Source organism: Homalodisca vitripennis, chromosome 4 (assembly GCF_021130785.1).
Source record: "Homalodisca vitripennis isolate AUS2020 chromosome 4, UT_GWSS_2.1, whole genome shotgun sequence".
NCBI classification, from domain to species: domain Eukaryota; kingdom Metazoa; phylum Arthropoda; class Insecta; order Hemiptera; family Cicadellidae; genus Homalodisca; species Homalodisca vitripennis.
The window spans coordinates 138,205,739-138,232,842 of NC_060210.1; positions in this window are offsets into that span (position 1 = coordinate 138,205,739).

Here is a 27,104-nt window from a genome sequence, read left to right on the forward strand (position 1 = left end):
CTCAGTAAAGCCTGTAACGCAACAAATGGTGTGACGTAACAGATTAAAAATAACATTCCATTTAACATTTTATACTTACATTTAAAGTCTTTTATGAGAAATCGATTCTAATGATACTTTTAGTTTTTTTAAACTAACTGGGATACATAGCAGTGTTTAAATAATAATTTATGACAAAACATTACACTATGCAGCTATGAATTTTTGGATGAATGTGTTGTCACAGGTTTAAATCTCATATAGGTGATTTTAGTTTGTTTGAAGAATTATTTTGTTTTGTTATTTTATAGTTGAAAACTTGGTTAATCATAACATAAAAGTAAAATATCGTTAAAGGTAACAAAAATTCCATTGAATAAAATTCACTATCATCGACTCAGTGTTCCCCATATAAAAATGAATGTTTTACCATAACTTTGAAAGTCCAAATAGGTAAGTTTTGATTTTGAGGTACCGTCTAAACACACAATCAGATATTTGTGTATTTGTTTACTTCTGTAGACACAGATACGGACAGACATGAAATGTTCAGCCCCAAGAGTGACAGGTTTCGCTAAATCAACAAAATGTTTATTTACAATAGATAGTGAATGTTCGGTTTAGTGTCCATTCACCTTCCTTTCAGAGCAGTGTCTGAAATTTTACAATGTCACAGACGTGCCCCCTGTAATCTTGAATACTGATCGTCTAGATAGATTAAAAAATCACATAGGAACAAACTAAAAATTAGCTCTTCACATCGTTTCAGCATCAGAGACTAAAAAATATAGACTGAAAAACCCTAACCACTATAGCAACGTTACATTTAGGCTCTAAGCTCGGTATATTAACTCGATCGTGTATAAAACGTCATAAGGCAGTCAAATGTGCACAAGATTAAATAATGAGATGTCTTCACTTATATGCACTAAAAATATCTAAATTTTGAAATCATTTTCTCTGATTTAAATCAAGAAAATTTTAATTATGATAATAAATTTTTGATAAGATATAGGTTTATAAAAGATATAATTAGGTCTGATTATATTAACTCTAGAAACAAAATCACCGGTAACACTCAATATTTGACAAAGCTAATGAATAATGATTATTATTCACTAATTTTAAGATACATTATTTATTTTATATTTTTGTTAAAATACCACATGTTACTGTTGCCTTTCATGTGTTTATAGCTTTATTTGTTTTTATTGACACTGAATTGTATGCTTTTTAAAGTGTTTTTAAGAGTTACAACATATTATCAACGATTTGAAGATACATGTTTTATTTCGTATATAAATTCGGGTATTTAGTTTAAATCTATTTAATAGGAAATGGATTAATTATTGAATATATGTTGCAGCAGTTGAATTTCGAAAAAAACGATACAGTTGAATGTTATCACTATAAGCACCATTAGCTGTTTTAATTCAGCCCGTTAGTTGTTTTATTTTATATTGAAAATAAATACTGTAACCAATTCTATACAAACCATTGAAAGATACATCTAGCTTTTAGATGGAAAGAGACTTTATTTATTAATGCCGTTTCAGTTTTTTGCTTTGAAAGTTTGCATACATATTGTTTTTAGTTCGTTAACTTTTTTAGATGAAAGCAAGTTATTATCAATAAAACTGCGTTCTGTGTTGCCAATTAAAGGATACGGTATGCCATTATTGTTACTAGTAAATTCTTTTAATGGGTTTATAATTTTTCATTTTTCATATCATGTATTTTTACTATGATCACATCCGTTACGTTTAATTTTATATACCAGTCAGTAATAAATAAATCACTCATTATCACGAAAACGTTATAGTTCAAACATATAAGCCACAGTAATAGTTTGCATAGCTGTACAATGTATAACTCACGCTCGTTAAACTTTTAACGATGAGCAGAAATTGTACTATGTTGGTATCTGTCACACAATACAAACTACGCACTAATGAGTCTCGTTCAGATCATATAAGTTTGCAAACTCTGAATGAACGGTAAGATGTTTAAAACAACTATTCTGATTTATAAGTATATTTTTATTTATTATATACTTATGCAATAATTTGTGAATAGTTTTGGAAAAAAACTATTATCTACCTCAATGTTAACCACTACAGTGAAATAAGCGGGATCTGACTTCCAGTAATCTAAAAAAACAGAGAATTATACTTTCAACTAAGTCCCATAGCGTAAACTGCGACCATTCCCGGCAGTCACTGTTACTCGGGTCACTGAAACTAACAAACAATCTTTTTTAATACGAATACTCGGATACCTTACTGAAATATCGTTTTTACGTAGTTTATGCCCATTAGTAACGTAACTTCGACGTGTAAACGACAAAAGTTGTTTCATTACACATAACTTTGATAAAAAAATTAACTCACGTATTTTAGGTGACATTAACGCGTCGCTTAACTAATACATCTACTGTATTACAAATCTTTCGTACATACGGTGATATAATAGCTATTAATATGGAACGGGCACGTAGATATATTTACGTTTGAAGCCAAGATGATATGTACACAATACACATGTTTATAAAATGTATACATACATTCATAACGTAATCTTTAACATGATACAGATATCTATATAAATTCGTTATACTATTCATATACGTACCATTATACTTCTAACCATCGCTCGGCTGTCCCAATTTTGCATGATTCCTCACTCTTGATTGCGTAAATTTCCGTCACCTGTACAACAGGCTTCTCAACATAATTTATGGCTCCAATGAAATATTAACAACTATTTTCGTAATATGTTTCGTTACATCTTTTGCAATATTGACCAAGAGTATTTGAACTTAGGATCGTTTATTTTGTTATTTCAAATGTTAAGGGTGAAATACAATACGGTCAAAATGAAATTATATTTAGTTTGATTTAACACACAGAGCAAAACACCTTCAACCTAGCTGTTTTACTTATTTCATCTATTTACATAGATATATTTAGTTGGAAATTTTTTTACATCTATAGGAGAGTTAATTTGCCTGGTTTATAGGTGAACTGAGTTGCAACAAAAGTTACGTGTCTCCTAAATCTATACAACCTAATGGATATACCACAGTGATACATCATTGAGTTATTGAGATGTTGGGTTTTAAAAAGCTTGTGAACTGTGCTATATTACTACGGAGGATGCCTGGAGTGGGTGGTGTTTAACGTTGAAGCTGGCTGTAAGAAAATGCAAGACAGCGTTTTCCAAAGAGACGTGACAGAGATAGAGCCCATTAACCCTCACAGTGACATCTCAGTAAGAGACGGCCATCCTACCAGTCTTGCCATACTGATTATCCTTTAACTTAGGAAGCAGCACGAAAGTGAAACCTAATTACGGATTTCCTCATTTTGCAAGTTTGCAAAACCTATTTTCCTCAAAACAAAAATAGGTTTTGCTTTATATTTATTTTTTACGTACGAGTATAAGTGCCTTTTCAAGAATATATGCAAAATTAACCACCTGAGGTTAAGACGTTATATTGTACAAGTTACGAAGAGTCTTGCCGTTTGTATAGTTATTTGTTTTACCATTATTCCACGTTATTTCTTTAAATTTTGTTCGAATACAGATTTATGTTAAATTAAAGTGACGTTTATCCTGTAATATACTAGTATATGTACTGCGTGCTTGCTTTTGTACAAGAAAATTAACATGATAGTTGCCTGAACGAATTGATACCAACTAATGAACAAGAAATTTCCCCATTTCATATTTATGCATCTTCTGTATTATTCGCCTAAGTTTTTCACGAGGGTTCAACTGCATATTAGATGTGTGATATCATGATATATAACTGGAATGCTTCCTTAAGTACATGCAAATCATGCTTTCGTAGGACAATCGATTATGTGCACTCCATTTTGCCAAAGCACTCACCTGAATGTTCTGTTATATTTTCCAAACTAATATATAGCACCACTATGGATTGTATCAAATTACTCACCAGAGTGTACAATTATTGCGGAAGAAAGTTTCGATTATGTTGAAATAATATTTACTAAGCTGGTTTGTAATACAAGATATTTGTAAACCAATCAATTCAATCAGTCAATAAAGACAATTTAAAAATGCTTACTGTGTTCAACCATTCCGTAGGCCTTAGAAATTTTATCTTACATTTGCTTAAAAAATAGGGGAGTTGAACTTTTTGTGTTCAGAATAGACATACTAAATAACAATAACTTTACAAAATACTTATTGGTTCTATAAAGTTCTTAAAATAGTTACTTAAAAAAATTATTCCAAAGCTACTTTAGTTTGTACAATATGTACACTATTGACAGAATACTTAATTTGAATCACTAAATAAATAAAATAATAATACAGTATATATTAATAAGTTTTTCAAAATGACAGAATGATTAAAACTATTTGTAAATGACAAAAATAAATAAGCCTTATCATAACAAATTATGTAAAACGATGGAACTGTGTAATAAAATAAAAACTAGCATATCAATTAAAAGGAAAGGAGTTCCAAATGAACAGTAAATTGCGCAGTTTACTTATCTCTTATAGCAAGTTTACATATAGACACACAGATACCTGCAACGGTCATACTACACTTTTATTCTAACAGGAAATGAAGCCACAACTTATTGGAAAGAACGCACTATTTGATTATTATTTTACTGTGTACGTCAAAGGTACGTTAAAACATTTGACTAGTAAAAATCTGCAAAAAAAGTACAAGAACTAAACCAAGATGCAGAGAATTAGAAAGATTTTGCGTTAGTTGGAATATAATATTTGTAAATTTTCCCATTTCCCATAATATATATTATTATTTATTTGACTTTTTTGGCATGGTTGTAATTGGTTTAAAAGGATTCTTATTTTGGCATGGAGATGAAAATTCATCTTTATAGGAATCCATCTATAAGAACCCTCTGGAAATAAATCATTGAATTATTTAATTATTATTTTCTCTTTAGGTTAGAAGATAAAATCTTCTAAAAATATTACAATATGTTTTACAAACATATTTTTTCTGAATATAAAACCATTACAAAGTACACCATGGGTAAATTTTAACTGATATAATCCTTCTTTACTAATGTTTTGTACTCGTACTTTAGCTTATAAATTATTTAGTGTGATATAAAAATATGATAGTAATACATATGAAATAAATTAGAAAGTAACTGAGAATAAATAGAATGTTACTCAAACTAAATCGCCCAATTGTAACAGTTTTGCAAGTGGATTGCTTAATGTATAACGTAAAATTGATGCAATAATAATTGCAAACGCTATTTGAAAATAATATACAAAAATATATATTCCTGCAGTTAGAGCAATCTCATAATAATATTACTTAGGTACACCTTACCACAGCGGTAGCACATCCTGCACAGGAAGCTAGTAACTACTGTATCCGGCACATTTATCTGTGCTTCTTCCGGAAACACTGTATTTGTTGTTATATTTGGTTTTATGTTAATGATAGTGAAATTTGGGTTATTATTATTGTTATGCTATGTTAAGTTTGAGTTCGTAAAATTAAGATTAGGTACGAAATCATGACAATGTATAATATAATATAAGGTACCGGTACTGTAATGAATAATGGTGAATAGTGAATAACGGAGGATTAGTGAACGTGTGAATATTGGAAGTTAATTACAAGTAGATATGGAATTTCCCATTATATAATAAAGAGAATGGGAGATATATGGTAATTATCATCAGTTAGCCGTTTGAACGTGAGACATATGAAATGGGTGGTCTGAAACACTATGTATTTATAGCGCTACAATTATTAGTTGTTAAGGAATGAATTTGTGTTTATCAAAATTTTCTTCTGAAAATACATTAAGCCTTTAATGTAATAAATGTCAATAACTGGAATTCGATTATAAGAAAAAGAGTACTCTCCTCCATGTAATTGAATAGAATGACGTTTATCAATAGATACTTTTTAAATTAAGTAAGTTTAGAATTACCAGGTTTTAAAAAATGTGGTTTAAAACGCCTTGTATTAGGCAATTTTTTAAAAAGGATTTTAATAGGATTTATTCTTAATTTGCGCATTTATTTGATCCTACACTAATAACTACACAAGTAATACTTAAAAAGGGAGATAACGTAGTCATTGATTCGTAGCGTCTGTGCAGGTTTGTATAATAGACACCGTGCGCTGGGCTTTGTTACTAATCCAGGAGTCAAGGCTTAGCCAGCGCCGTATTCCGTCCCACCGAAAGATTAATGAAATAGAACTCATACATGGATCTTTAACTCTTTTACAAACCTTGTTTTATGTATTATTGCAATGTGATGACAGTTATGAATGGTTTTGTACTATAAATAACATTAATGTGAACAGCTGTATAGCTGCATGAAACATTTTGAAAAGTATGGATAGCACTATTCCGAAACATGTGTTTCAGTAAATAGAATGTACAACGCAATAAGATCAAAGACTCAGATTGAATTAATGTCGACATCGAGTGAAGAAGCCGACACACGCGCATTTCATTCCTAGCTGTCAGTAGCTGTTTGGTTTGAATATTTCTCTCTCATTTATGAAGATAGGAATATAGTAAAAATGGCGAACTGTTAAACATTGTCTGCCATATTATTACTGAAAAGCTACACGCAGTTCCAAGAAGAAATAAAGACTGGCGGAAGGGCACTTAACATAAAATTTCTATTTTATAGAGTAACCATGTAGAAATTTTCTGTTTTTAAGAGCATAGAGAAAATGCTCCTTTTTAAGTGTAACCCTCCTTTGTCGGATATATTATTTTACTAAACCTATATTAAATGTAGCATTATTACATTGGAATATTAAAACCTAAATAATAAATACTTGACAGATAAAATATAGGTGAGAATATTTTAGAATATGAGTATGTTTTTCATAACAATTTCATTTTTCCAGAAAGAATACGTGAACGTAGGTTTGGTCCAGAAAGATACCGGTTCATTAGGAAAATGACTACGATAACTGGTTACGATAGAGGTTGTTGTAGAGGTGACAATTATTTTCTGTAGCGTTGTGAGCCAGAGACCAATCAATATCCTCCTTAATGATGTAATTTATGTTATGGAAGAGGGCGGTATATGCATTCCGACTCTCGAATCTATGCGGAATTCTCTGTGTTCGAGTATAATTTTAGTGGTGAATCTGTTCTTTCAATTTTTCAAACCCGTTCTGCGTGAGACTTTCCGTAATCTTATAGACTATGATTTCTAAAATTTATGATTACTAATTTTAGCTCTATTTTACAGGGCATATTGTATTCTATTGATATAACCGGTTTGCGAAAAGGATTGGAGCGTACTGAGTTATTAACGCAACATTGTAAGATAATTCTAGTTAAAGGAAGGTATCATCATGTAAAGTTTTAAACTTTAATATCAATTAAAGCTTGTTTGCAATAGAAATATAATATTCAACAGTACACATAATTTTAACATAAATTGTATTTAGAGTTTTTAATCTATAATTTTTGAAATAATATTGGTCAATTTGTCTGGAAAGCAATGATTAAGTTCATGATTAAATCTACATGTTTGGAATATTCCCTACATATTATTTTATTTAATTCCAATTTTAAGTTAGAATTTTAAATAAACGGTTGTTCATTAATAAAGTAATTTTATAAAGTCCCCCTGTCCAACTTAATAAATCTTTGAAAAACTGGGATTGAAATGCAGTTATAAACTAATAACCTAATAAACTAATTTAAAACTAATGAGAATATATTTTGTCGGTTTAAACGGATCTATATATAACAAAGATACAGTTACATAAGACATGAATATCAACAATTTTATTTTATAATTATTGCTGAAAATCGATCATTTATAAAAATGACAGTCGTGGTAAGAAGGCGATGCCTTTTTTTAAGTGGCCATTGTTACCCATAAATGTAGACATTTTCCTGTTTAAGAAAATGTAAATTTTAGTATTTCTTTAACATTTACTTCAAAACTAATATAGCCAGTTAAAACAAAACCTTCTAGCATTTTGTTTTAATAATAGTTTTAGTAATAATAATAGTCTTTATGTTTATAGTAATCTATAGATTATAACAGTTTGTTTGGATGTAATACTTAATATTTGATAAACCTTTACAGTTAAAGGACATAACAATGACAGTAACACTTTTTATTGACAAAAAAGTAATGGCAATATCTATTAACATTTACAGCTGAAAGTGGTGCATCAGTTCAAAAACACAGGCCAGCGAACTTTAACCTAGAGTATTTCATGCTGCCTGCTTCAAAGGGAGTGTTCGGTAAAAAAAATTATTTCCATCCCTTGTAATCTAATTCCGGTCTAAGATATTTCAGTACTATAGTTCAGATTCTTTGTTGTGTCCATTAATAAAATATGTGTAAATTTTTATAATATAGGACTGATAAACCTACTTCGGAACACATTGTTTACTTTCGACAGTTTTAATTTACTTCTACTCTAATTTATTTAAGGTGTCAAATCTGAGTCTGCCCTTATTGTCCCGGCCTATACAATATATAATCTCTTTCAAAAGCCTACTTCGGTCATAGAGGTCTACTGCTGACTCTTGCAATCTTCTTTCGGTCTAAGATATTTCCGGTGCCATAGTGTACTCTATCATGCTGTCTATATAAATATAATGTAGGTAAAAACCTAGTACTGAAAAGCCTATTTCGGAAAAAAGCGTCTTTTGCATTATAAAAATTAACATACTTCCAGTCTAATATATTTACGGCATTTGCCTTATTCTTTACAAAAAATTTAGCTTGCCTTATTGTCCAGATCTAGACAGTATAATGGTTTAAAGTTGACTTTTTCCATGAGTTTTAAAATTTCTCGGCAGTAAAAATCTAATTTGATTTAGTGTAGATCTTAGAAATATATTTGCGGTCTAAATTGAGTTTACTGTCAGCTCTTTCAATGTTCTTCTACATTCTACAATGCTAAAGTTAGCTTTGCCTTTTTGTCCCAATGAAGAAAATATACATAAATACTAACGGTATAAGGCATTTCCCAAAACAAACTTTAAACGAAGTATTTACACTGCCTTAGAAGTTTTTGGTTCGTAATTGCCGCAATACAGATTAAGAGTTATAGGGTAAAGATGTTTCTGTTATCCAATTTCACTACTGATCTAGGGCTGTGTTCATAATATTTTTGTAACATTAAAATATTAACATCTTTGACAAAATTGTGCTGAAATATCGTAGAAGTTTCATTGTATTGTGAAACAGAAATTGTTTAATTTTAATTAAATATAATTAATTTTCCAAATTGAAATGTTTTTCCGGGAAAAACTTCCGATATTTTTCTTCCTATAAACCTTTCTTACACCCATAAATGTAGACATTTTCCTGTTTAAGAAAATGTAAATTTTAGTATTTCTTTAACATTTACTTCAAAACTGATATATTTACTTCAAGGAATATTTTTAAAAATAGCGCAATTGATCTAAGTTCTAGAGACTAGCACTTGGCATCACATTTAGCGATTAATGTTTTTGAAGTGACTACTTTTTTAGGAAGGCTACAGTTGTGTGTTTTTTCTAATGGGGAAACTATCACACACGTTCTTTTTGTAGGCACTAGGAGTGGAACTAAAAATAAATTGATCATATCTTTTCTAGTTAACAAAGCCGTGGTTTAATTTAATTCAGGAATAAATTAGTCAGTCTTTCTGCTGATTATAATTACAACCTTTACCCATTGAGTATCTTACATAAACTTAAAAAATAAATTACGTAAAAACAGATTATAATAGAAATTTTACTGAAGAAACGTCAAATCAATTAATTGGATTTTAAATAGATAAATTAAATTTAACAATTCCTTACAATAAAAAATATGGAGAACGAGATATGGAACAATAATATATGCATTATTTATAAGATATTTAGCAAGATTTTATTTTAGAATTGTTATATCTGTCTTCAGTTTTCATAAACCCATAATGTCATTTATATAATATATTAACAAAGAAAAATTAGTTATTTCGGAAATAAAAGATTGTAGGGAACTCATACTGACAAGGTTACAGAAATAATTATAAACTATAGTAAGGAAAACTTCAAAATATTTATTACTTTAATATTTTGAACATAATGTTCATTGTAATATGAATATAAAAAATATATTTTTTAATACATAAAAAATAATTGACAGTATAATACTTCTTTATTATGAAGACATATAAGTGGACCATATTATTTTAAAATTATAAATAACCATTTATTATTTATTAACGTACATTTCCATTTTGTCAGAAAATTAATTTTGGTTCATCGTGAAAAATCTACTAGTTTACTGGGACAATATAGGTATAACAAACAACGTCTTCTATGTTCAATAATTATAGCATCTAAGAACAGCAATAATATTAGAAATTATGTGTTTCACATACATTACCTACATTATATTGTAATATGTAATAACAATTTATCAGAAATTTTTAATAAAAATAAGGATCACGCACGATGCCTGCCCGCTACGCAGCGCTTCGCGCTGTTTGCTCTTTAGAAAAAAAAATTATCTCGAGTAGTTCCAAATTTGAAGCCCAGATCACGTCAGTGCCCTGATCACTAATAGGTAACTCTAAGCAATATATGACCGTCTGGCGGATGCCTGCTCCCTATAACTGCTTTACGGCAAGAAATTCTAGTCATTTCCTTTTCTAATTGACTATTGGAACATTATATTGTAATATGATAAAAATCGAGGTTGACCCATATATTGCTTAGAATTACCTTTAAATACAAAGTTGGGAATTTAATAACTAACAAATGTATTTTTATCTGTGTTTATATTTAATGCAGCTAAGAAAGTGGTACACTCATAATTCGTGACTTATACAGTTTATTTATAAGTCTAAGATTAAACTTACCATCTAGAGTTATATTAAATAGTATTAAGTAGGAGAGTACTTCAGGCCGAGTACCGCGTACCCGGCTTCACTTTAAGTTAAAGCTCAATTTCAAGTCAATGATTAATTTAATTTTTGATAAGTTGGGTGGCCGGACAGACAGACTGTTAATGTTAGAGAAAATTTGTTACAGCCACTCGAAATATTTAGAAATTGTACCACCCTACTAATAGGATTAAATGATGATGCAAAAACCCATGAATGGTCATGCCCTATCATGGAACTGAAATTTGTCTATTTTAAAAAGTTTCGTGAAAAATATAAATTCTACAGATGAATTTTTTCTCTCGATATCTGAGCCTAATTAAATTAGATGTCCCACATAATACATTGTTTATATGTAATATAAATGTTTTTAATATGCTAAAAATGTTATTTATTAACTCTGCGATTTTATGGTTTCCATCATGGTTACTCAAAAGAACAGTTGCCAATATTGGTGATACTCAAAAAAATCCAACAAGGCTACATGTAATATCACGAACTCAGTGTTGCCTATTTAAAAGTATTTAGAGTAGTTATCATGAATATATATATATATATATATATATATATATATATATATATATATAAATATATATATATATATATATATATATATATATATATATATATATATATATATGCAAAACTTCATGCAAAATTCTACATTGCTATGGATCAGTTCGTTCTTGAGATATCGTGATGAAAGAAAGACAAATTATATTTTTTAAAGCCCTCGAATGATAGTCTTTCCTAGAGCTCAGCCAATTATATTTTAAACATTTTGTTATTTATAGGTCGTAGATCTTCGACCATCACTTACCTTCTTAGAATATAGTTAATACTTAACTTTTGCCATGCTGAAGTTGAAAAATATCCAGCATTAAAATCTCAATAAAAGGGTTTTCTTAACATGTAAGGGTACAGACAGTACGTCTTATTTTCATGTAAAAATGCACTAGATATTGAATCATAATAAAACACAGATGTAACTGGAAAATGGGTGGTCCTAGTGGCGAGGAGTGTACCCGACGGTACCGATGTGACCTAGATTGGTGCCAGCACCGACCACACCGTAATTGCTTTACTTTGTATTTGAGTTGATGATTCTTTGCTATGGTATTTGAGGTCAATAATTATAACAATCATGTAAACGTGTAATGATGTGATGAAGAATGTATTGCTTGTTCGTTTACCATTTGTTTTTTTTTCAACGCATTTCCCTTGTGAAATGGCTTGTATTTTAACCACATTCGAATTCTGATTACTTTATTATTAATGCATTGTTTTAAGTCCAGCCTTTAAGAATTTATAAATATGTTACTTCATATTATTAAAGAAATATATGTATAAACATGTAACTATTGTAGAATACTAAGAAATCATTAACTATAGCCTTTCTAGATTTCATTACATTACACCGCAGTAACAAATTTTCATTGCATTCTACATTGACATCTCTTGTTAAATACAAGCTATGATAAATTATAGTAATGTATTTTAAGAGTCCCAATGAACAAACCATACAGTAATATTCAGTATACAAAATTAATTTCAGTCATATTTTTGTTAATTTTGAGATTTATTTAGTTGAAAGTGTTATCTGTTTCCTTTGCTTCTCTGTCCCATACTCACATTCGTAAACATTGTTATTCTTCTCACAAGATACAAGGTAGAACACGTCACAGTACTCGCCGGTTAACAGTAGCTTCGCTATTGTGGCATGGCAATTTCAAGTCCATAGATTATTTTAGATGTCCTGGAAAAAACAGCAATACAGATTTTATAACGGATAAAAGTGAGTTTTGCCTTTATACTGAGTGATAGTCTTCAATGACGGTCAACTTAATCCCATAATTGAAGTGGAACTTTTACAAAACTCATTCTTTGTATATGTGGAAGTGTTAATTATAAAATTTAAAGGTCTGTACATAAAATCTTTTTCGAGATATCCTACAAATAGTTAGGCTAAGTTTAACGTTATGTCACATATTAAAATGCTGCAGCCATACTAAGAGACAGAAACGTATTTTTCCAGATAATCGAGTAGTAGGCTGTTCTAACGCTCAGTTAATAAAATTATACAGAGGGGATTTCAAAAACTCGATACAATGTAACGAAAGACTAGCCAACCAAACCACAAAATACAACTACTTAAAATTCTGTATGATGTAGCTCAGTCCGTTTTTTATTTTATATTTTAATCTTTTGCATCATGGTTATCAATAGCAATAATATAACGCAGAACCAAATCTTATTGAGTGACATTCATAATCATTGAACTCTATAAAAAAAAGAAGCTGCCTGGGATTTTTTTTGTACGAGTGATTTATTTGTAGAAATATCATGCGGTCACTCAAGCATACAGAAATGAAAATATTCGAGCCATTCTAATGATCTGTTTTGCTAACGCTCAGCCACCGAATACTGTTTTATCTACAAGCTTAAACAAAAACATATACTATTTAAGCTAGTAGAGTATATTGTATTATAGTACAAATTATTTTATAGTTAATTATTAATCGAGTCGGTACTCACTAAAATACTATGCTATAAACAGTAATTGGTGTTCTATTCTATTGCTGATAGTGGAAGAACACTTCTTCAATAATATTTATTACATAAACTGATCTTTACAAACACCTATTTTACTGTAGTTCTCAGCTTGTCCCGTGTTAGGTGTACTCAATATGTCTACATCTTCAAACAAACAAACAAAAATTCCGTGCATGAGATTTTTACAACAAGAGCACTCAAACGTGCAATCATGGATATCGAAATTAAGAAAATGTATTTGTCTGAATTAATAGCAAAATAATACGTTTCCTTAAAGATGTGATAAATTTAAATACCTTGGATTTGGAAGCAAGAGGCTGTATCTATTTAAAAAGTGGAAGGCATTTATAACATTTGAAATAAAATCATATGTTAAGAAACATTAACTTAATGAAAAAATTTTATTTTAACGTACGCAATGCAATGTACGCACGATTTATTTGCTTTGAACAGATTTTACAAGAAACCATCGAAAGGAGGAGGTTTTTCCTTAAGAGTGAGAGCTTTCAGCTATATATATATATATATATATATATATATATATATATATATATATATATATATATATATATATAAACCAGAAAATATTAAATTTCAGTGGTACTAACGTTATGTTTGTGTGTTTATTTACCCAACAATTAATGTCATATTTAGTTAAAGTCTCTTAATAGTTTTAAGTAAAAGAACATGGATTTTGTGATTTTTCATATCTGCAATCAATCGGCAAGATAACTGAACAAGATAAGCTAAATTTGATGGGGTATTAAAGAACAGTGAAGCGTAACAGAGGATAATTACGGCTCTCTTGAGTTGACGTCCCGCTGCCGCAGACTGAGCTCGCGTCATTATGTCTGCTCTAAAAAGGCGTTCACGGAAATCAAGCTTGTATTTGTACAAAAATTTCAAGAAATAGTTATACTTCATTCAAACTAAAACTATAAATAACCAAAGTATCATAATATCATTTTTTAACATTGAAACGCCGTGTTAAAATGTATGTTAGACGAAAAAAACATTACTTTAAAACAGATTTTATCGTTTCAAATATTTAATATTTAGATAAAAAAACACACGGATGTCTTCCATAAGAGACATCTTGCAATTGTGTTATGTCCGCAGTAATATTATGTTTCTAGTCTTTTATCTCACTATCTTTTAAGATAAATACACAAAAAATATACAACAAAAATAGTGAGATAGAAATAGTGAAAATCCAGTAGTTATATAGATACATATACACAATGTTTACACTGAGCACTACCACATAACTGCTTCGGTACCTACTAGAGAAGAGTTATTGTCACGGCTTTTTAAATCACATCATATTGCATTATCTGACTGATCATTATCTACTACACTATTGTTTATACCAAATATATGAGAATATTCCTTTATTAACTAAATTTTAAAAATTTTTGGAGAAGTATATTGTTTAAAACAAGTAAGTAATCGCACTGAGGAGATAATTCACTGTGAACCAATAAGGTATAGGACAGTAATTGCACTAATCTGCATTTTTAACCACTATTATTTATTCATTAAGTGTCGTGGTAACGCACTATAAAAAAATGTGTAACCTCGTTTACTTTATTCTTAGTCAAGGAAGGTTTTTTGTAATCAGTAGTTATTAAGGTAATTTTTATATAATTGTTAACGCAAAAATTTATATTGTATTGCTTAATATTTGGGTATGGAATATAAACAAATCTGCAAAACCTACAAAATCTCTGTTCATAATTTTTTATTTTAATGGCAGTTGTATTTATGTTTATAGTTTATAATACTAAATAAATATACCTTGTTAGGGAAAAAAAAGACAGACATACTTTCTTGAATTACTGTAATCAATATTTTTTATGTCTTTTTATTTAAAAAAATTAGCATTCAATACAAATAAATATTAATTTTGATTTAAACAACACCAACGCTTACAGGACCTGTCGTCTTGTAAAGATTTTCTCAAGCAAAGGTTTTCTTATTTTAATTTAAAAAATAATTAACGTTTAACGTTAACTTCCGAGATTAAAAATTAAAATCAATCTAAAATTAGAAAGTTCTTATAAAATTAAATAAAATAAAAATTTAAATTTAGTACAAATTAATAGATGCTAATATATAAAAACTGATATAAACCATGGCTAAAATATATGGACCCACGTGGGTCTCTACTGTGTACGTGTTAGAGAAAGTTGAAAACCGTAACTATATCAACCATTTTAACCGCAAAAATTTTAGTACGACATTTGATATCTTGATGATAACTTATTCTTCTGACTATTTGTATACAATGTATATTGCAACTTCAGATAATAACATAAACATTACAAACTTTTACTTGAAAAAAACAATTTTTTAATCAATTGCCAAACCAAACTTTCATTACATATTTAGTGTTCTCCTAGTATTTTAAATTTCCTTTTTACCAAAATAATACTAATAATCCCTGGAAATGACAATTAGCATTAGTTTTTACAACACACACATTTGCCATGTGAAAAATCATCAATTAGCTATAAAATTTCTCAGTCCCATGCAGAGTGTGTAATGTAAAAGACGAACCAGAAAAACACAAATAAAAACCTCTGAACACTAAAAAGAAAACGCTGAGATGAACGTGTCGGAATTTTCATACACCCCCTTCTCTAACCAAAAGACCAAGTCGTCACCGACGCCCTTGATTGACCTGTGACTATCAAATTAAAAGCCAAGATAAAAATTATCTTGTCCAACTTTACAATTCATATTTGTAACCGGTTATTCTTCAGTCGAATTCTAGATAAACAACAGAATTACTGTAAGTTAATTCTACAGTCGACCAATTCAAAAAAGAATTTTCTTGTAAGATATCTTACATTCATTGAGCCTTTCTTGATAAATAGAATTAGTTAGGTAAAATAATAACCAACTTGTAGCTTGTTTGTATTTATAATAAATAACTTCGCAATCATTATATAACAGTTTAAAATAGTGTTATTATTAAAAAAATAATATGTCATAAAACCAGCTGGAATTGTAGTAAAGCCTAAATCTCCACGAAAGCTAAATTTTTAGGTCAACAATATCTATGACCCGTTAGTTAATTAAAATTATTTAAGTAGATGATGAAATGTAACTTATAGGGTAAAATATACAATAAACAATGATATTTTAATATCACTGATCTAGATCTGTTAATAACTAGTAGTTACTACGAAATATATACATTGTCTAGTTCAATTCTATTTGGATTTGCGTCCTAGAACCACATATCAATGTTGACTGACATATCAGCCAATGTTAACCTGTCTCAGGCACTGTCACATTCACCAGTGCTGGCGAACTGTGCGTTACGGATAATGTACACGGTCTGCCTAAATGTTAAATTAATAATTAAATTAAATTATTTACAGGAATTTATGAATGACAATTTAATAATAAAATTTAAAGTTTAAAAATTTTTATGTCTGTTTCTTTCGAATTTCCCTGTTTCAGTCACCCTCATGATAGCATTTGCATGATATTTTTAAACTTTGTTACGATCATGACTACCAAAACTAAAATAAAGGAAAAAATATATATATATATACTCATAAAAATTATGTATATATATGTATATTATATATATATTATATATATATATATATATATATATACATATATATATAATTATATATTAATAATTATGTTAATATAGAGCAAAGAAAACAACCATGGCGACAGGATATAGTTTATTCCAACCACTTAACCATGTTCAAAGCCGAAATAACCAAACGAAATTTCACTTAAAATCTTAAGCTTTAACCAATAAAAATTAACCAATAAAAAAAATCCCGTAATATTATGTATCTACTTGCCTATCATGTATATGCTTAATTACATGACTTTTGTGGTGTGTCTGACGAAGATAGCCTTGATATCAGAAGGCCTCACAAAAATAAAAGTTTTAAATATTGGTGTATATGTTTGAATGTAAATAAGTTAACAAGTAGCCAATACAACCTCCATCTTCAACATTTCAAACAATACAACAATATCTAAAATTCCAGAAGTAAGTTCCAATGGTGTGGATTATTAGCGTAAAGGAACATCGAGACATAATTATTCTAAAGGACACATTTATAAGAATACATTTAAAATGTTAGACTAAAAAGTTTTTTTTAAATACTTTGTATTAGTTGTAACTAAATCAGGTGACTTTTTTTCCCAATAACACTACATGCTTTTAATAATTATTCTTCTTAGTTCACAACATTTAGAGTTACTGTCCCTTCATATTTGACTTAATATTCTTAAATTCAATCAACAGTACTTCAGCCGCTTTATATCCCTACTTCCAACTCTTTAGTGGGGCCGGAAATATAAAATTTCTGTCGGTCCATCTGTATGTCTGTCCACATGGTATCTCAAAAACTGACTGAAATATTAGTACACATGAAATTGTGCTAGAGGTTTGATTTCTATATGAAGAAGACTGATTTAGATGATTGTGCATGACACCTCATGGGATTTTGGTGGGCGTTAGCGAATATATTTACATTCATTTTATGGAAAACCATGGCAATGATAAAATAATAAAAGAAATAAATGTGTAAACAAACTACAACACGGATAAGAGACTGAAACGTGGAATTATTAACACCCGTAGAATAACAATCTAAACGCATACAGAAATGTTTATATTGAATTCTATGTAGATTCTTATTATTTGATCACTTATATAGAAACGAAGTTAATTCTAAAAAAGTTAATTAATTATGTAGCAAGAAATTTCAAAACAATGTCATATGTAAACATTAAATTTTTTCATGTAATCTATTTCTAAAAAGTAAGATCTATAGCATCTTCGTAAACTTTTTTGTTCCATTGTCTGACGGCCTATCTGTCATCTTGAGGATGAAATGAGCAAGAGATTTTATACTTTGCATGCAAACTCATCAACACTTGGTGGCATGTGGTGTGGTTATCTCCGTATCTTGTCGATAAAGTAAGAGAAAATAAAATACAGTTGTCGTACAGAGTTCATAAGACTTGACTTTTGAGAGAATAGTTGTTGACTTTTGTCAGATTTTATTAAACCGTCTAACTTAATTCCACTAACAATGGCTTTATTGTAATCTTATTCTTAACCATACATATTTCACTATAGTATCGCAATGTTTCGGTTACATACATAGTTACAATTTCTTTTCTCTAAAAGTAAAAAAAAAATATAAGAAGTGTTTTATTTATATATATATATATATATATATATATATATATTTATATATATATATATATATATATATATATATATATATATATATATATATATAAACACACACAGTATAAGTGTGAAGAAATCAGAGTGTTGGGCTGTGTTTTTACTATTTAATAATAGAAGTAATATAATTATTCACAAACATAGCATCATTTGTGTACAGAAGTAAAGTCTGATACGTTGTAGTAATAAAATATTACTACAACGTGTCAGTCTTAAAATATGTCATCAAATTAACTGGACTCTTTTACAGTTACTATTCAAGAATAAATAACTCTTTTTGTTGGGAATGAACAACTTTATATAGCAAACGTAATGTCGCTGGCAACTAGTCTCAATCAGCAACTGTGAGACGTCAGAACTCAAGAGGGCTCTATTTGTCATCTGTAACGTTTCACTGCACTCTATACCTCGTCAAATTTAGCTTAACCTGTCAAGTTCTCTTTCTCTATTGGTGACCGGGATGAAAAATTATAAAGTCGTGTTCCTTTACACTAAACCATTTGCCAACCTGAGTAAAAGTTTCATTAAGTGTTGCCAAAAACTTATATTTTATGATTTTGAATAAAATATAAAGTGAACATTTTTACGTATATCTCGAAGGTTTTTGTTTGGAGTAAGAACTGACTCTACTGGGACACGTAAAGGTTAATTTTCTTGTATAAAAATAAATATTCCAAAACCTTAAAGCACTTGCTAAACCCTTGACTGTAAAACTGTTCATTATTTTATAAAGTTTGGCTTGAATGACCTCTATTATTTAAGTATGAAAAGCATCTCGGATTTAAATGGTTTAACTGGTATTGCTCTTTTATTATGGTAAGTCTGACTTCATGCATAGGAATTATCTACTTATCCTTTCCCACTTCCTCTTTAGTGTTTGGTGGTTTTAAGCAATAGTAGGTGGAATTTATGCCGGAAAATACGCATTTAAAATCGATACTGATAACGAAGAAGTTATATTAATTTTTTATGTTATAATAGTTGTAAGCTCATACTTCAATATCAGCTTCTAATCCTGAAATATTTGTGGGTCCCTTTTATATAAAATAATTAATTTTATACCTTTAAATTTTTTAGAGTGAGAAGTTAGATCTACGGGTCTAATTGTGATAAATGATATTTTATGGTTTAAAAGCTTTTGATTATTTACATATCCATTTATTTTAATAACTAAATCTCCTGTTAGACATTTATACAACAAAACTGCACTTATGTAATAATCGTTAAGTATGAAAATATCGAACTGTTCTTCAAGTTACATTTAATTGAAGAAAATGTTATACTTATAATATCTATATATTATATAAATATCTAAATATTAGTTGAAGAATCTGTAAAAAAATTAAAACAGGTTATGCCTTATAATTTAAATCATCTAAAGTCTAAATAAAACCCCAAATCACTTTGAAAATAAATATAACATTATTGAAATGCCTTAATACCACTTTGTATGTAACTATTAAAAATATCATCATTTGAAAGTTTGTAATTGAATTTAGTTCTATTAAACTTGTATTAATATCGATGATAAATTGTTACACTACGACTGAGGATATGAGACAACTATGACAATAATGAAATTAATCAATAAAATGTAACTGAAATTGACAAAATTAAAAGGATGCACGTCCACAATGTAATGACATTTTCCTATATTTTCAAAAATTAAGGGTGAAAAACAAGAGCTAGTAAACAATAAACCATTCATTTTTATTCATGTTAATACTTTAGTGCTCTGTCATAAATATGATATATATAGTAGTATTATAGAGATTTATTTTCTAAATAAAGGGACTGTATTTTTTATTACATATTGTTCTCTTATAAACCGTAATTCTATCGATAAACTATCATAGTACTAGTGTTATTACATTCAAGCCACTTAAAAAAAGTATTTTGAATTCTTATAGAAATACTGCTATTTACCAATATGACAGTCTACCTGAATTACAGTACATAAATTCCTGTTTTTCATAATTACGTATATTTTTCTAGTATTGTTATGTCAGAACTTCTGTTTATCATTTCAGTATAGGAAATCAATAAAGCCTGGTTAATAAAGAAGAAAGTAACTGTTTTGAATTGGTTGAACTAGAGCGCTTTTACATAGTGTTTCTGTTGAATAGTAAGTACAGATTTGAATATAAAGTTTGTTTACATTACTCCTTGACCGGCCTAAGCTTTTTAGATAAGGTCTAAGGCCTAAGATTTACTCTGAAATATTTAAATTTAGCATATGCAGCTGTATTTTTTAAAACCAAGAGATTTATTGTATAAAGAAACTGATTTTTTACTAAAATAATTTGACGTCACTTAAAATTTTGCCAATTCTTATGAATTGTGTTATGAATTGTTGTCTCATGAATTAACTATATTGTCTTATGAATCAGCGTACAAAATGTCATTTTTTCAAAATATACATAATAATATTGTATTTTCAAGTCAATAGTTCTATGTGTAAAAAATATATTCAAAATTAGAATTTTGGAACCGTATTAAAATAAATTTAAAACTCTTACTTTTAAAAGTACACTGAGAGCTGTTTTAACTATCCTTATAATTATATTTAATTATGTCTCATGTACTAAATTAAAACAATTTAATATTGTGCCTTTTGAAAGCTATAAAAATCTAAATTAGTTAAATATTGAATCAACCTTTTTTGTACCTGTCATCTAATATTTGTACTAGAAATCATGTTGAAGACCGAGAACAAAATACGTATTTCTATTGATTTTCTTTATCGTATAATTACTATGGAGTATAATATTACAGATACAAATCTCAAATACGATTCGCAATCTACTTATCATGGACCCAATAAAGCCTTTTTTAAATTGTGTGATTATCCGCTCGTCTGCCTTCCGTTTGATGGAATAACTATTTATTGATTGAAACGTGCTACATACTTGATGCTTGATACATAGATTCATTCCACTTGGTGCAAAGAGTAAATCTACTGAAATTGTGGTTAACGTGTCAAAGGCAGTCTGCCTGTCTTTCTGCCTATCTATCTGTTTGGCTTTCTTTATAGAAAAGTGATGGAGAATAAAAGCTGGGTACCTTAGGTTTTTCTTAAGAAAGAGATATACTTATTTTAAGGCAGAAAGTTTGTAAGGGCAGCCCAACTGTGAACCACCGCTTTGTTTACGTTATGATGGATTTGTAATACTCAACTGTAATAACTTATATTTTCTATATTATTATTTATTCTCATCCACAATTATATATTTTTTTTTTAATTTGAAGAAAAACAAAATAAAGGTATATAGAAGCATTACAATGATATTTTAACGACATGTCGCCTATCTGTGCTACAAAATATAATAGTTATATTGCAAGGTTTTCCCCTAAATCTAACCTTTATAAATAACTTTGTTAGAGAGAGCTAATAGTTTAGTACTGTACTTAACAATAGATTAAGTACTAATAGAGAATTAATAAATGTATGCTTATAAATAATTTCATATTTATTCAGTTTTAGTCAATTAAAAATTTGAAATTGAGAGGTAAGTTTGTAATTCATAAGCTTATTAATTTTAGTGGTCTATAACAGAAGTCTTCAACGTATTCTATGAATGTCTGCACCATTCCTCGAGGGGAAGTTAAAGTAATTGATGTATTTGGTGCTTTCACTTCTGTTCTATCGTATAGCCACTGATCTTTCTAGCCACTATTTGGTAATCTTATTTAATCTTCTGCACTTTAAAGTTATCATCATTTGTGAGATACTTCAAAAATAATTACATTGTACATTCCACAATGTAAATTATACATAAACAGGTAAGAAAGCTAAGTTATTAGTCGCTATATGATTAAGTTACTTAATTGTTCCTATGTTTAACTAAATTGTTTTATCTCGTCTAAATTGATTTAAGTAGTAATCAAACGTCATTTTGTTACATACAGTGGTTTTTATACGTTTATGATGATAAGTTATGGGAAAATATCTTTAATTTAAGATAAATTAATATATAATTATATATTCAGAAATACTCGTATGTTCATAACCATCGCACATAAAATTGATTTTTAAATTAGTAAATTCTGAAAATTCTATTTTAACTTAATAGTTTCCTCAAAGCTGTAGGAAATTTTACGACACTGGACTTATAAACAAGACAAATTTCATGATAAGTTTAAATGTTTCCTTTCTCAAACAAATATTACAATGTGTTGATAATTTTATATGCATGTATTGATTTCAATCAACTTTAGCTACATGTCTAATTTACTTTGGATAGATCTTGCAATAAACCATCAATAGGTAGTTTTTATTAATGGTGAGATCTACAGCTATTTTAAAAAAATCTGAAAAAGCCAAACTTCAGTGATACTAACCTCATGTCTGTGTGGTTATTGAGAAATTGTAAAAACGCAAAAACACAATAAATTATATGTATCTCAGATATAAGTTGAAAACAATAAAAACATATTGATAATAGGAGGTTTAGTTTAAACATATCTTAACACAGCTCAATTTCCAGTACATCAGAAAATGCAATAAAAGGTGTAGTAGGGTGTCCTTTTGACTTTTATTAATTTTATTATATGTGATAGTGGAAAGTAATATACAATTTACTTTACTAATATATCCACACTGCACTGTTATTTTTATATATATTATAGATTTAAAAAAGCAGTATCACTACATAAATAGGCACAGATTTGGTTCTTATAATATGAAGTGTAAAGCTTAATTGCAAATACTTAACACAGAAATAATAATACGAGTTTGAACAAAATAAACAGTTTAGTGGGTGAAGAGATGAAAAAATACACGCAATGAGCAAAATTTAAAACCACTTTATTCAAGGGATTATAAATTGAGTTGAAATCTATAGTAAAGGATACCCCTCCACCGTTTTAAACCTGAAGTGGCGTTCTCATCTTAACCGCCTCACCACCTCCCCAATAGCGTTTATTCTAGAGTTCTGCTAAGGGTTGCACTTTTAAATTATATCACATTTTCTAAAGGTATAATACATAAGTTAAGCTTTTACTTAAAATTAAATTTTCCGAGTATTTACATACAAATTATTTGCATTTTAATTACGTGTTAAAAGTTATTATTTTATAGGAAACATATACATTGCTCACTCAGACATACAACACTTCATAAATTGAAAATAGATTCCGCTTTACATGAGCTCAATAAGATTAAAATATGTAGCTATTATAAGCGTTTGGCAATGATTTTGTTGAAAAAAACACCGATTTGTTATTTTCATCCATGCCATCAATCGGAAAAGAGAACTGAGCCGGACAAGCTAAAGATGATGGGTTATTAGATAGCATAGGAACGAAACAGATGACAAATAGAGCCTTCTTAAGTCCTGACGTCCCGCTGCTGCTGATTGAGTTTTGTTGCCAGCGTCATTATATCTTGCTCTCTAAAGTCGTTAAGGCAAGTGCAATTTTTTATTGTTACAAAACTTTCAGGAAATAGTTTTAGTTCATTGGGACTAAACTTTAAATAATCAATTTATGATAATAACATGTTTTATAGTAAACTATTTGCGTTAATATGTATGTTAGATAAGAGAAAACAAACTTTAGTCAGATTGAAACAGAATTAATTGCTTCAAATATGTTATATTTTGGGTAAAAAACCATCTGGACTTCTTCAAAGTATAATATCTATGTGTTCGTGTTATAATCCACTTCTTTTCCTTAGTTTTAGTGTACTTTTCAAAAATTAAATAAAGTTGCGTTAAAAATATTGACAAATATTTCTTCTAGCTCAGAGGCACTCTTTAATATTTACCCAGGGACTAACGGCTTAAAGATACCTTCCGATCCACCACCAACACCAGGGAAGAAGGTCTGCTTAGAAGGGCAGTATCGCTCAGCGGGGTCACCCATCCGAGCAGCAGCTACGTTTGACGCCGCTTGATTCGGTTATCTCGCCAATAATCGCGTACCTGCTAAACTACGCCGTTGGCGAAGATGAGTATGGTATTGGGAGACTGCCATATTATGAAGGAAATGTCCATGGTTAAAATAAAATTATGTTTATACGTGGAAAGACCATGTTTGAAGTATAACAAATATGCATACTTATGAATATTGTATAACTGAAGGTTATATGATCTGCAGATTTAATGGAGATACTGTGTTTTGAGTAAATGAAATATAATTCTAAAGTTCATATGCAAGTATTCACTTTTACTAATGATTTATCATGTTATAGGGGATTTACTAAATGATGTTTTATTTGTTCATGTAACACATTTTGGAATAATGTTTATTTTGAAACATGGTAATGTCATATATTAAAATTATGAAATATACAGAGTTTTACGAAATAGAAGGTCAGGTATTGGAACTGATTTGATGTGTGGCACCACCAAAAACACTAAAACATGCATTTAAACACTAAACAAAACACAAACTAATAGAACTAAATAAGAGAATGAAGGTAACGATAGGTCTCCACTCGCCGACCAACTAACTAGAACCAATAGCATCTGGCAGTCGTCACGGCAAAATATGATGGAGGAAATAATAATAATATTGTTGTGTGTAATGTGTAATGTTATTATAATATTGTTTTTTAATAGTGTTATGTATGGAGTAATATTATAATGTGTTTTTTCTCTCATGGTAGCAAACACTATAATGAGGAAAAATACACTTAAAGAAAAAAAAATAATGTTGAGAAATAAATGGTTGAAATTCAGCAGTTATAGATAGATTTCCGCAATGTTTACAGTTGTTATTACTACGCTGTGATTAACTGATACAGGTCAAAAATAGAGAAATTTGAGTGTACGAGAATCAATCAACCTACATTGCGTACTCTGTCTCTGTTGCAACGTTTTTGTGTTCCAAATAGGAGAGTATTTTCTACTATGAAGTAGATTTTTTATGGAGATATACAGGGAAGTATATCGTTCTGTAAATAAGCGAATTGTTACATTGACGAGATACTTTACTCTGAATCGAAATTGCAGGACAACAGTGTGGTAAAATCTACTATCTGACCACTATTATTTAGCTTTAAGGTGCCGCGATACGTAATATACAAAATCTTCAAACTCATGTAGTTTCTTAAAAATTCAGTAAAGGTAAAGGTGGTCTTAACAATTATGAAATCTTTCTAGTTATAAAATAGCTATACATTATAACCTTTTGTAAGCAACCTTTGCAAGATATTTGTAAAATCACTTCCAATTGCCTAGGTAATCAGGACAGTCTCTAAGTGTAAAATAATTTTGTGTGTGTAATGGACAGTAACGAAATAGTTACATAAATATTTAAAAATAGTCTTGTTATTATGAAAATAATCTGGTAGTAAACCTGATGACAAGGTTTCAAATCTAAAATTGTAAAATAAAATATATAATTTGGCATCATAAAAATACCTATATCATTCATTAGGGTATATAAAAATGGCTCCTTAGTTAGGATTTCTGGAATGACTTTGTCTTTTTTGACTATACAGTACTCTACTTTACAATAAAAATAAGAATTTTACATTTACCTACTACAATATGATATTTGTTGGAACAAATTTGATATAGATGTACAAATAACTTTTCACAAATTAATTATCAATTTACAAGAACAACAATCTTACAATACCACTTACCTACATTTGTAAAACATATATATATATATATATATATATATATATATATATATATATATATATATATATATATATATAGCAAAATAAAAAGTTAGTATATAAAAAATTCAAACGGACAAGTATACAATAACAATATACGTACAGTTCCTAACAATATGAAAATTCATAATTCATGTCTGAGACAGATAAGGTGTTTCGAAATTGCCTAGGATCTGTCGACATTGTCAGGTGCAATCATATTTGGCTTTGCGTCCTATAACTAGTAGGCAACGTTTGCTGACAGATGAGCCAATGTTAACCTGTCTCAGACATTGTCACTAGTGCTGACGAACTGGGCGTTACGGATAAGATACGTGATTTGTCCAAATGAGAAATCATGAATTAAGATGGACAGAAATTTATTATAAAAATGTAAAAGTAAAATACTAATTTTACAAATTTTTAAACACATTCAAAAAATGCCTAATGCAGTCGGCTCCATGACCGTATTTGCAGTATATTTTATTATTTATTTCCAAAACGTTACTAACACTAAATCAAAACTGCAATAGGTCGAATATATATATATATAAAGTACAAAGCAAGTACTTTTTGTGATTCAATGTTTATTGAAATTAAATAAGGCTATTGCCATTTATACAATTTAATGTATATATATATATATATATATATATATATATATATATATATATATATCGATTTATCTCAATTTATTATTGCATCATTGAATCAATAAAACTTCAATGTGATAATAAGTATTTATTTGCTCACAACAGCTGTCGTGTTAACACATAAAATATAGAACTAGCTGTTCCGTGGAACTTTACTTAAAATTTTCTAAATACAAATCC